This window comes from Scyliorhinus canicula, chromosome 14, assembly GCF_902713615.1.
Source record: "Scyliorhinus canicula chromosome 14, sScyCan1.1, whole genome shotgun sequence".
Lineage (NCBI taxonomy): Eukaryota > Metazoa > Chordata > Chondrichthyes > Carcharhiniformes > Scyliorhinidae > Scyliorhinus > Scyliorhinus canicula.
This window is the reverse complement of record NC_052159.1, coordinates 30,889,236-30,899,904: the sequence shown is the minus strand read 5'-3', so window position 1 is coordinate 30,899,904 and position 10,669 is coordinate 30,889,236.

The following is a 10,669-nucleotide window of genomic DNA, read 5'->3' as shown; positions in this document are numbered from 1 at the left end:
CCCCAAGATGCTTTTGTTCTTCACTGCCTGCCTTGCAACATGCACCCCCCCCCCCCCCCCCACCCTCCTCTCACACTCACTGGGGCCCTCATATTTCTCTTCACCCTAAAGGCCGAGGGCCTACCTGTCTCTGACAGCCATTGTTCTTCTTCTGTTTAGCACAGGGCTAAATCGCTGGCTTTGAATGCAGACCAAGCAGGCCAGCAGCACGGTTCGATTCCCGTAACAGCCTCCCCGAACAGGCGCCGGAATGTGGCGACTAGGGGCTTTTCACAGTAACTTCATTTGAAGCCTACTCGTGACAATAAGCGATTTTCATTTCATTTCATTTTCATTTCATTTCATTTTCCTGCTCCACCTTGCAGTCCCGGCGGCACCCACAATGAAGCTATGACATTGCAGGGACGCCTAGAGCTCGAGGCCAATCAGAATGGCTGGCAGGACTCGAGGGCGGGACTTCTTCTCACTAAGAGGTGGAAGTCCCAATCTCACCTAGCGCAATGTTCTTGTCGGAAGGCCTGATTTATATTAAAAGAACAGTTGTAGCTCAAGCTATAATCGATTTATTAACATTAACTGTGGGTCAAATATATATAAACAATAGATGAAATGAAATGACATGAAAATCGCTTATTGTCACGAGTAGGCTTCAATGAAGTTACTGTGAAAAGCCCCTAGTCGCCACATTCCGGCGCCTGTCCGGGAGGCTGGTACGGGAATCGAACCGTGCTGCTGGCCTGCTTGGTCTGCTTTAAAAGCCAGCGATTTAGCCCAGTGAGAGATGAATAATAGTATGAACATGCACAAGCAACCTCTCTCCGAACTCCCTAGTCAGTCTGAGGTCACCTGACTCTAACATTCACTTATATACTAATGAGACTCCTAGTGGTCAGTCGGTGAATTACAACATGACCATGATATCACTATCCCTTTCCTTTGAAGGAATAAATTAATACATCATCATCAATATATTTGCATGTGATACCATTTGCTTGTAGGTCTAACAGTATTAATTTTTTTCTTACCAATTTTTAAAACTGGTGTAACAAATAATTTATATATACACAGAAGAACAGCAAGCACAGTATGTAGAAATAGTCCAAATCTACCAATTGAGTCGATCAGGTTTTCTTCTGACTCTGGTTGATTCTCAAAGTTTGACCTTGCTGCTCAGAACTTGTAGATTCAATGTTCTCCGTGACATTCTCATGCTCTGGAACTGCTGAACTATCTGACACTGCAGCTGACGTTGATTCTGACGTAGATTCGTCATCCATCACATTGTTTTGAAAGCCTACTCGTGACAATAAGCGATTTTCATTTCATTTCATTTTCATGTTCCAATAACATTCTGCCTGAACATATTTCTCTTCAACTCTCTCGCCTCAATTTGTTAAATTTTAAATTGGTAGCCCTGAGGCTGGATTTTACAGCCCCGACCAGATGTGTTGTGGTGAATCATAATAGCATAATTCACACTGTTATCACACATGTTGTCCCATGCCTCTGTAAGCTCGGCACACGAGCAGTTGCAAGGCTCTGCCCCTAGGGGGAGGTGTACTGGGAATGTATGGAAGTTTGTACTGGGCTCCACCCTTGGCTCCGCCCTTGACTCCTCCCCCTACTGGCTGTAGAAAGCTTGGCAGTCGGAGCCTGCCTGCCAGTTCATCTAGAGTTCATCTCGTCACAGGCAGGCTCTGTTGTAAGACGATTAAAACCACTGTTCACTTCTAACCACGTGTCGTGTGAATTGATGGTCTCATCATGGGTTTTCTTTTTTTTTGTGGGGGTTGCACAGGCCTGCCTGCCCTTAGGCATATTGAGGGCATTTGTGGCCAATCCTTGGCCACTTAAGGTCCTCAATCTACGTCCATTACAATGCTATGATGTTCAGTGGCAGGCAGGGGAGAGAGGGAAGGCAGTTTTTTAAAATAACCTTGTTGAAAAGGCAGGCAGGCAGAAAGCAGGAGGCATGTTAATCATGGATTGCCCTGTCCACATTGCAGGCTCTGCCCAAGACGTTACTCAGTTACTCGTCCTTTGTGCCTCTCCGACTGGTCTTCAAAACTCACCCTCCCAACTCCCTCATCCCCCACCACAGGGTACCTGATGTCTCCCCACCATAAAAACCCGGGACTTACCTGAAATTGGTGTCCATCCTCAATCTCGATGGACCTCCTGGCAGTCCCAGCAGTTCTGGCACAGCTGGGTCTGCTGGGGCTTCTGGTCAACAGCTCTCAAGGACAGAACTTTCTCCCACTGTCGGGTGGAAGCCCCACCCAACTGTCGGATGGGTTGGTATCTATCAATTAGTCTCTCGGCTGGATGCAGTCCCAGCAGTGGCCACCACTTCCAGTGGTGCTGTTGGGTCTGGAGAGCTGTCAGCCCTCTGAGACAAGCTTGGGAGCAGGCTCTTGTCCCTTAAAGGACAGGAGACCCAAAAGTCCCAGTGACAGCTCATTACCTGCTAGATTGCCTTGTAATCCAGCTATAGAATTGCTATCGAATCCACCCAAGCTCTCCAAAATGGCTGAGATTGTGTCGACCCCAGTTTTCTGGCCCATTGGCAGGGTATCCATGGCCCTGACATTAACTAGCCTAACACTCCAGCTATGACTGAACCAAAGTTTTGTATCACCGCTCTTCTATTTACGATTCCCAAAATTCTCTCCCTGGTGCACTTGCAGAGAATGATCCTTTTCATTATTATTAGTTCTTGGGATGTGGGCATATATCATGGCATCAGCCCATCCATGTTTGCCCTGAGGACATTAAGGGTCAGCATACAGAGTTGGATTTTCTTTCCGGGTCATGAACCTAATGTCAGGAGAACGTTTGGGTCCTGACCCTGCACTCCGTCAGAGGAAGACTCCCAGTGCAATTTTTCAGTGCCAGGATGTTTAGTGGTCAGAGGGCATGCTCTAACCATCATAGGTGGGATTTGCTGGAGAGAGAGCCTTTATTTTGAGATTCCCTCACAGCACTTTCAAAAATGTGAAAATAGAAGCGACCATAGTTTCCGGATTGTCCTCCACTGGGAGGACCATGGTCTCATCATATGCCATTGCAGTATGGTGGCTGCAGAGTGCCAGAGAGGGGGTGGGGAAGGGGGTAGTTTTTAAGGGCCACTGCGGCACTGATCCTCAGTTTCACTGGCTGAGTTCCCACCCTCATAGGCGGCCTATCTGCTGTCCAGAAAGTTCCAGTCGGAATGGGCAAGGGGCCTATTATCTTTATTGGTCACTCACTGCTTACAGGCTGGTCGCTGTTCCACCTCTGACCCGACTATTTTCAAAATGGCTTCAGGCCAGAAAGCTGCTGGAAAACCAGCACACCAGCTGGCGATGGGAAATTCCAGGCCTGCCAGCCTCCAGTCCCATTCCTATCACACCTCAAGGGAAATGATGGCCTAATGGTGATGCTACTGAACTACAAACATGGAGAGGCCCAGGCTAACACTCTGGGGATGGGGTTCAAATCTCATCAAGGTGGAATTTAAATTCAATTAATTAATGGGGAGGGAAAAATAAACTGGAACTAAAAGTGACGCACTGTGGTTGATTCAGAAATGGCCTGGCAAGCCATTCAGTTGTGCCAAACTGCCAGAACAGAGTCAGAAAGGAATGAAGCCAGACGGTCCACTTGGCATCAGCCGAGGCAGTGGAACAATAATATCCAACTCTGTAAAGTCCTCCTTACTAACGTCTGGGGCTTTGTGCCACAATTAGGGGATCTGTCCCAGAGACTAGTCAAGCAATGGCCTGGCAGAGTCCATCACCATCCCCAGTATGTTGCGTCCCACTGGCAGGAAAGACCTGGCACATTGGTATAGAGTAGGGAGAGAGCAGCCCTGGGAGCCCTCAACATTGACTCTGGACCTCATGAAGTCTCATGGCATCAGGTCAAACATGGGCAACAAAACCTCCTGCTGATTACCCCCCCCCCCCCCCCCCCCCCGACTATGTTCAGTGCTGGGTCTTGGCTATACTTTAAACGATGAACATTTTTAAACTCATTTTTGTAGCTTTGTGATAATGTATTCACAAAACCTATGCAGGAAGCACAGCAGTGTTCCTGTATCACACATGTGTCACTTCAGTTTCAGTTGCATTCTCTTCGCAATATCAGTCCCGGATCAGACATTTAAGCTGCCACATCTGCATTTAACTAGAATTACTGTGGCTATAGCACAACCTCCAGCAGCCTCTTTGTTAGGAATTGGAGACAGAAAGCTGAACTAAAGTACCAGACAACTGATAGCTGAATTGTTTTAATCAACTTGAGGTCCTCCATTCCAGAATAGACCCTGTTGAAGACTGCACAGCATATTAAAAGACCAGATTGCTGATTGTGCGCTTTTCAATTGCAAAATACATTCTTGCAACAACCTTAAAATGTGAGAGCCTGAAGAAAAAGTGCCCAAGAGTACGGACAAGTTACCAGGAAAGACAGAGGAAGGCACTCAGTACAATGGTGCGGTGTACAGTAAATTGTAGAATGATTCCTTTTATGACTGCCCAGTAATTATTCATTCAAGTTGTCATAAGACCTGGTGTGAGAGGTACCTATTTGATGATTGCAGGAGCACTTGTATACATTTTTTAAAGTCTGTATTAAGTATAAAAATGAGTCATTTCATATCTCATTATACACCTTCGGGTTTTGAAAAGGCCACATATTTTTGAATGCTATGGAGACATAAGGAAAGTTGCACTCAAAAAATAACAGTTTGCAGTGTCTATATTTTGTTTTTATTCATTCAAGGGTGTGGGCATTACTGGCTGTGCCAGCATTTATTTCCCATCCCTAATTGCCCTTGAGGAGCATAGAATCATAGAAATTACAGTGCAGAAGAGCAGTTAAGAGTCAACCACATTTCTGTGGATCTGGAGTCACATGTAGGCCAGACCAGGTAAGGATGACAGATTTCCTTCATGAAAGAACATTAGTGAACCAGATGGGTTTTTACGACAATCGACAATGGTTTCATGGTCATCATGATACTTTTTAATTCCAGACTTGTATTGAATTCAAATTTCACTATCTGCAGGGGCAGGATTTGGACCTGGGACCCCAGAGCATTACTCTGGGTCTCTGAAAAGATTAACAAACAATTATAAATCTTTTCACAACTCAGGTTTCCCATTAGCTTTTCCCATAGAAACCCTGCAGTGCAGAAGGGGGCCTTTCGGACCATTGAGTCTGCACCGACCCTATGAAAGAGCACTCTAGCTATGCCCAAACGTCCCACCCTATCCGCATAATCTTTGGACACTAAGGACCAATTTAGCATGGCCAATCCACTTAACCTGCACATCTTTGGACTGTGGGAGGAAACTGGGGCACCCGGAGGAAACCCACGCACACACGGGGAGAACGTACAAACTCCACACAGATAGCCATCCGAGTCTGGAATTGAACCAGGATCCCTAGCACTGTGAGGCAGCAGTTCTAACCACTGTGCCACCATGCGCAGTTATTTTCACCAGTTACCATTAGGACAAAATAAGCAGAGAGGTCAAGGGATGAATTGATAACCGTCTTCAAGAACAAGAAGTGTTAGGATTAGGTACAAACAGCGAGATATCAATCTTAAACTGTGAGATTCTGATAGGTCTGGGAAGTGTAGAGTTTAGTTTCAATGGGACTGAATTAAAATTGGCATTTATTTTGCTGTTATTTAATTTTAAATTAACTTAATCATGGCAGTAGCTGTTTAAACTTGTCGACTTGATGCCTTGAATGAGAATAGGTTTGAGCTGTTGGCTTGAATTGTTCATCAATTAGCACTTTTCCACTAGAAGCTGATCTATTGTAACATTGGGCAGATTTTTGGCATCGGGACTATTTTTGTGTCCAATGCCACAAGACTCAGACGAGCTCTGATGGCTGAAATTTTCCAAGAGGTGGCCTGTTAAGAGGGCACCACTGCATTTGTTTAGTTCAGGACGGAGGGCAGGCTCCCGAGGCGGGAAGTCCGGTCAGAGGTCCCACAGCACCAGACGGCCAGCAGTTCCACTGGATGGGATGAGCGCTACTGAGGCAGGCAGGGAACTGCGAGAGGACCTCAAAACAGGGATGCTTCACAAGATTGCTACTGGCTGCGCAGCAAGATGTGGGCTTCGCTGGCTCGGCCAGAATTTATTGGCCATCCCCAATTGCCCTTGAGAAGGTAAGCTGCCTTTTTTTAGATAGAACTACTACAGTGCAGATGTAGGCCATTCGGCCCATCTAGTCCACACCTACCCTCCAAAAGAGCACCCCACACAAGCCCACACCCCCACCCTATCCCCGCAACCCCACAACACCACCTAACCTGCACATCCTCGGACACGAAGGGACATTTTAGTATGGCCAATCCATCTAACCTGCACTTCTTTCGACTGTGGGATGAAATTGGAGCACCCGGAGGAACCCACGCAGAAATGGGGAGAAGGTGCAAACACAGACAGTCACCCGATTCCAGAATTGAACCCAGGTGCTCTGAGGCAGCTGTGCCAACCACTGTGCCACCGGCAGCCCATGCGATGTAGGTACACCCACAGTGCTGTTAGGGAGGGCATTCCTGGATTTTAACCCAGCGACAGTGAAGCAATGGCGATATATTTCTCTTTTCTCTTTTTTCTGGCCACATCATGATATATTTCTCAGTCAGGATGGTCAATGACTTGGAGGGGACCGCCCAGGTGGTGGTGTTCCCAGATATCTTCTACCCTTGTCTTTCCAGATGGTAGCGTCGTTTGTTTGGAAGGTGCTACCTCAGGAGCCTTTGTGAATTCCAGTATTGCATGAAGTAGATGGTACACACATGATCTAGATGGTACACACATGATGTAGATGGTACACACAGCTGCCACTATTCATCGCTGGTGGAGGAATTGAATTTTGTGAAAGGGGCAGAAAGCATGGGGGCAGCATCATCCTGGATAGTGTTCAGCTTCTTGAGTGGTGTAGGAGTTTCTCCCCTCCAGGCACGTGGGGAGTATTCCATCACACTCCTGACTTGTGCTTGACAGACTTTGGGGAGTGAGGAGGTGAGCTACTCGCTGTGAGATTCCTAACCTCTGGCCTACCCTTGTAACCACAGTATTTATATGGCTGGTCCAGTTCAGTTTCTGGTCAATGGATGTTGGTACAGCTTGAGCATCCCTTATCCGAAAACCAAAAAATTCCCAAATCCACTTTTATTTGAGCGTGCCACGCTTGCACAGTTCCCAACGCACACCACACATGTGCACTTCCCAATGTGCACCAACCCTGAGCAGTATATTTCAAAATCCCAAAAATTCTGAAATCCGATACGCACTCAGCCCCAAGCATTTCAGATAAGTGATTTCAACCTGTAATGAGCGATTGTCAGGAATGTGGGAAATTAACGAGATTAACAGTGAATTTGAGATGAAAATCTCAAACCCTGTTGAGATTTTCCACCATTTCCTCTTTGATCTGTGGCACTAATGTTGCTTGCCTCTTGTCAGCCTGAGCCTGGATATTATCCAGGTTTGCTGCATTTGCATCTACTCCGCCAGAGGGACAAGCAGAAGACCTCATGGCAACACTCCCGCTCCAAGCACTGGCACCCAATGCACTATATCATCATCCAGGCAAGGGACCACTAAGGCGCCCGCATCAGTTGCACCACGACAGGAAGCGATGACTGCTGGACTGACCACCGACTAATCTGCTCTACTATCTCCATCTCCCTGGCTCTAAACCGGCACAGGCAGAAGGAACTCTGCTGCAGGAGACTCAATGTCGCTGGACTCATAGACCCCGAGAAGAGAGAGCTACTCAGTTGGCTCCTCACAGCTAACCTGGTGACAACCAACAAGTCAGAGCCACAGAACACCCACAGCCCCTGGTCTGCCTTAAAAGCACCATACTCAGCACCTGCGAGGTGACGCTCGGGCTCTCGACCAGGAAACACCAAGACTTGTTCGCCGAGAACAATCAGGAAATCCAGGATCCCCTTGACCACAAATGCAAGGCATTCCTGAACTGGCAGCTCCACCAAAACTTGAGTGACAGGAAACAAGCCTACAGGTAACTGAAAGCTGAGGTGCAACAGAGAACCTGCGACCTAAAGTACAGATGGTAGGTGGAACACGCACAGCAGACTCAGCAACTCACTGACAGCCATGATGTGCGTGGCTTCTTCAGCGCCATCAAAACCATCTATGGTCCGTGTGCCCAAGGACCCAGCCCACTGAGAGCCAAAAATGGAGAGGCACTAATCAAATACAGAGAGGTAGTCAATGTCCTCTAGAGAGAGCACTTCAGAGACCTCCTCACCCAAAACACAGGCTTCGACCCAAGTGCCCTCAACACCATCCCTCCACACACTACCCGCCACCGTCTCAGCACAGCCCCAGCTCACCGTGAGGTCAAAAAGACCATCTGAAAAACAACAAGGCCTCTGGCACAGATGGAATCCCTGCTGAAATATTCTTGACAAGAATCCACAACCTCATCAACCTTGTCTGGCAGGAAGAGAACATGCCGGACGATCTCAGAGATGCCTTAATTGTGTCCATCTTCAAGAAAGGAGGCAAGTCCGACTGTAAATTTCCCTGTTCTCCACCACAGGAAAGGTCATCACAAGAATATTCCTTAATCGCCTCCTCACGGGGCTAAAGAACTTCTCTCTGTGTCTCAGTACGGCCTCCACTCATCAAGAAGCTCAATGGACATGTGGAGCATCTTCCTCAAATTTGGTTGTCCACAGAAACCGTTACCATTCTCTTCCGCCTGCTCCATGATGACATGCAAGGTGTGATCCTCACCAACAGAACAACCACAGACCCAATCTGCAAACTGGAGTCAAACAGGACCGCATCATCGCACCAACGCTCTTCTCCATCTTCCTCACAGCAGCACTCCACCCCATCACTCTGAAGCTCCCCCTCGGGAGTGGAGCCAACCTACCAGACAAATGGGAAACTGTAATTGGTGGAGGAGGCAATCGCCCCGGTGAGGGTAGCTGTGGCAAAGACATCGGCCGAGGTGAGAGAGCAGGGCGAGAAGATGAAGGATGTGAAGGAGGCCGTGTCGCAGCACAGCGACCAGGTCACCTCGATGGAGGACGAGCTGCGGAGGGTGGTGGAGGTCAACAGAGGACTCCGAGCAAAGCTCGAGGACTTGGAGAACCGCTCAAAGCCGCACAATCTGAGAATTGTGGGCTTGCCCGAAGGGACAGAGGGTCCAAGGCCAACACAATACTTCGCTAAGAAGTTGGCAGAGCTGATGGTGGGGGGTGAGAACCCCTCCCGGTACGAACTGGGCTGAGCTCATCGGTCATTAAGGCTGAAGCCCAAAGTGAATGAGCTGCCAAGAGCAGTAATTATCTGCTTCCATAAGTACTGCATGAAGAAGAAGGTGTTAAGCTGGCAAAGCAGAAGCGCGAGGTGCAGTGGGACAGTGCTGGAGTTCGGATCTACCAGGACCTGACAGTGGAGTTGGCAAAAAGATGAGCGCCGTTCGGGCGAGTGAAGGCGGCACTGTACAAAAACGGGGTGCGATTTGGTATGGTGTACCCGGCGAAGCTGAGGGTGACGTATGATGCCAAAGACTTTTATTTTGAGACAGCGGAGGCAACTGAGGCGTTCATGAGGGCAGAAGTCTTGGGACAGACGTGAGGAACGGAGCTGGAAGAGAGACTGTGGACTGTGTTTGGGGAACTGGAAAATGTATAAATGCTATAACTTTACTTTTACTGACGTGTATTGTAATTTACTTCTCTTCACATTTGTTGTGTTATGTACTCTGGGATAACACAGTCTGCAACTGGATGCAGCTTTAACCAAAAGATACTCCAGACCTTGAAATTAGTTCAATCTGATTTATTGAACCAGTAGCACAGTTAGCGCAGTTCTCTATGAGTTCAACTCTCTGCTAACCTAAGTGTGGTTACTCTGTCTGCCTGAACCAGACTTGCTCTTAGTCACGTGCTGGAGGTCTGATACTGTACATACACCCTGACTCACTCTGTAAATGTCCATCAGTGGAAAGAGGCAGAGTGTAAATGCCTCATGCCTTTTATAGTGAGATACCACCCCTGAGTATCCTGCCTGCTCATTGGTCATGTCCTACCTGCTCATTGGCCATGTCCTGCCTGCTCATTGGTCATGTCCTGTTCTCTGTTCATTAGCTGCCTGTCTGTGCCTGTCTGTATATCATTATCTGCATGTCTGCGTATCATGAAAACATTGTTACAGAGTTCAAGTTATTGGTTGGGTTGATTGGCATTCTATGTTGCGACGGTTATGTCTTATTTCAGTGAATTGTATGGGTTGGATTGTTGTTTTTGTTTTTTCTTTCTCTGGGACTGGGTGGGAGGGGATGGTATATTTTGGAGGGCGGAGCCACTCGCGCTAGTTAACTAAAGTCGGCTAGTAAACTGAGGTGAGGTGAGAGGAGGACTGCGGACATTGGAGCCTGGTTAGCAGGTTTTGACGGGCTGACAAGGCGAACGAGGGGGTGGGAAGGGATTGATGTTGGGAGATGTTTTTTCGAGAGGGAATGTAGGGAGGGTTTTGGGAGGGGGGAAGGGGTTCGATGTTAATAATGGATAGGGGCGCGTCAGGCCCATGGGGCAGGGCCCAGTGATATGATGATGGTGGATAAGAAGGGTGGGGGGGTGGTGAGTGACCCTCAGTTCGGATAGTCACGT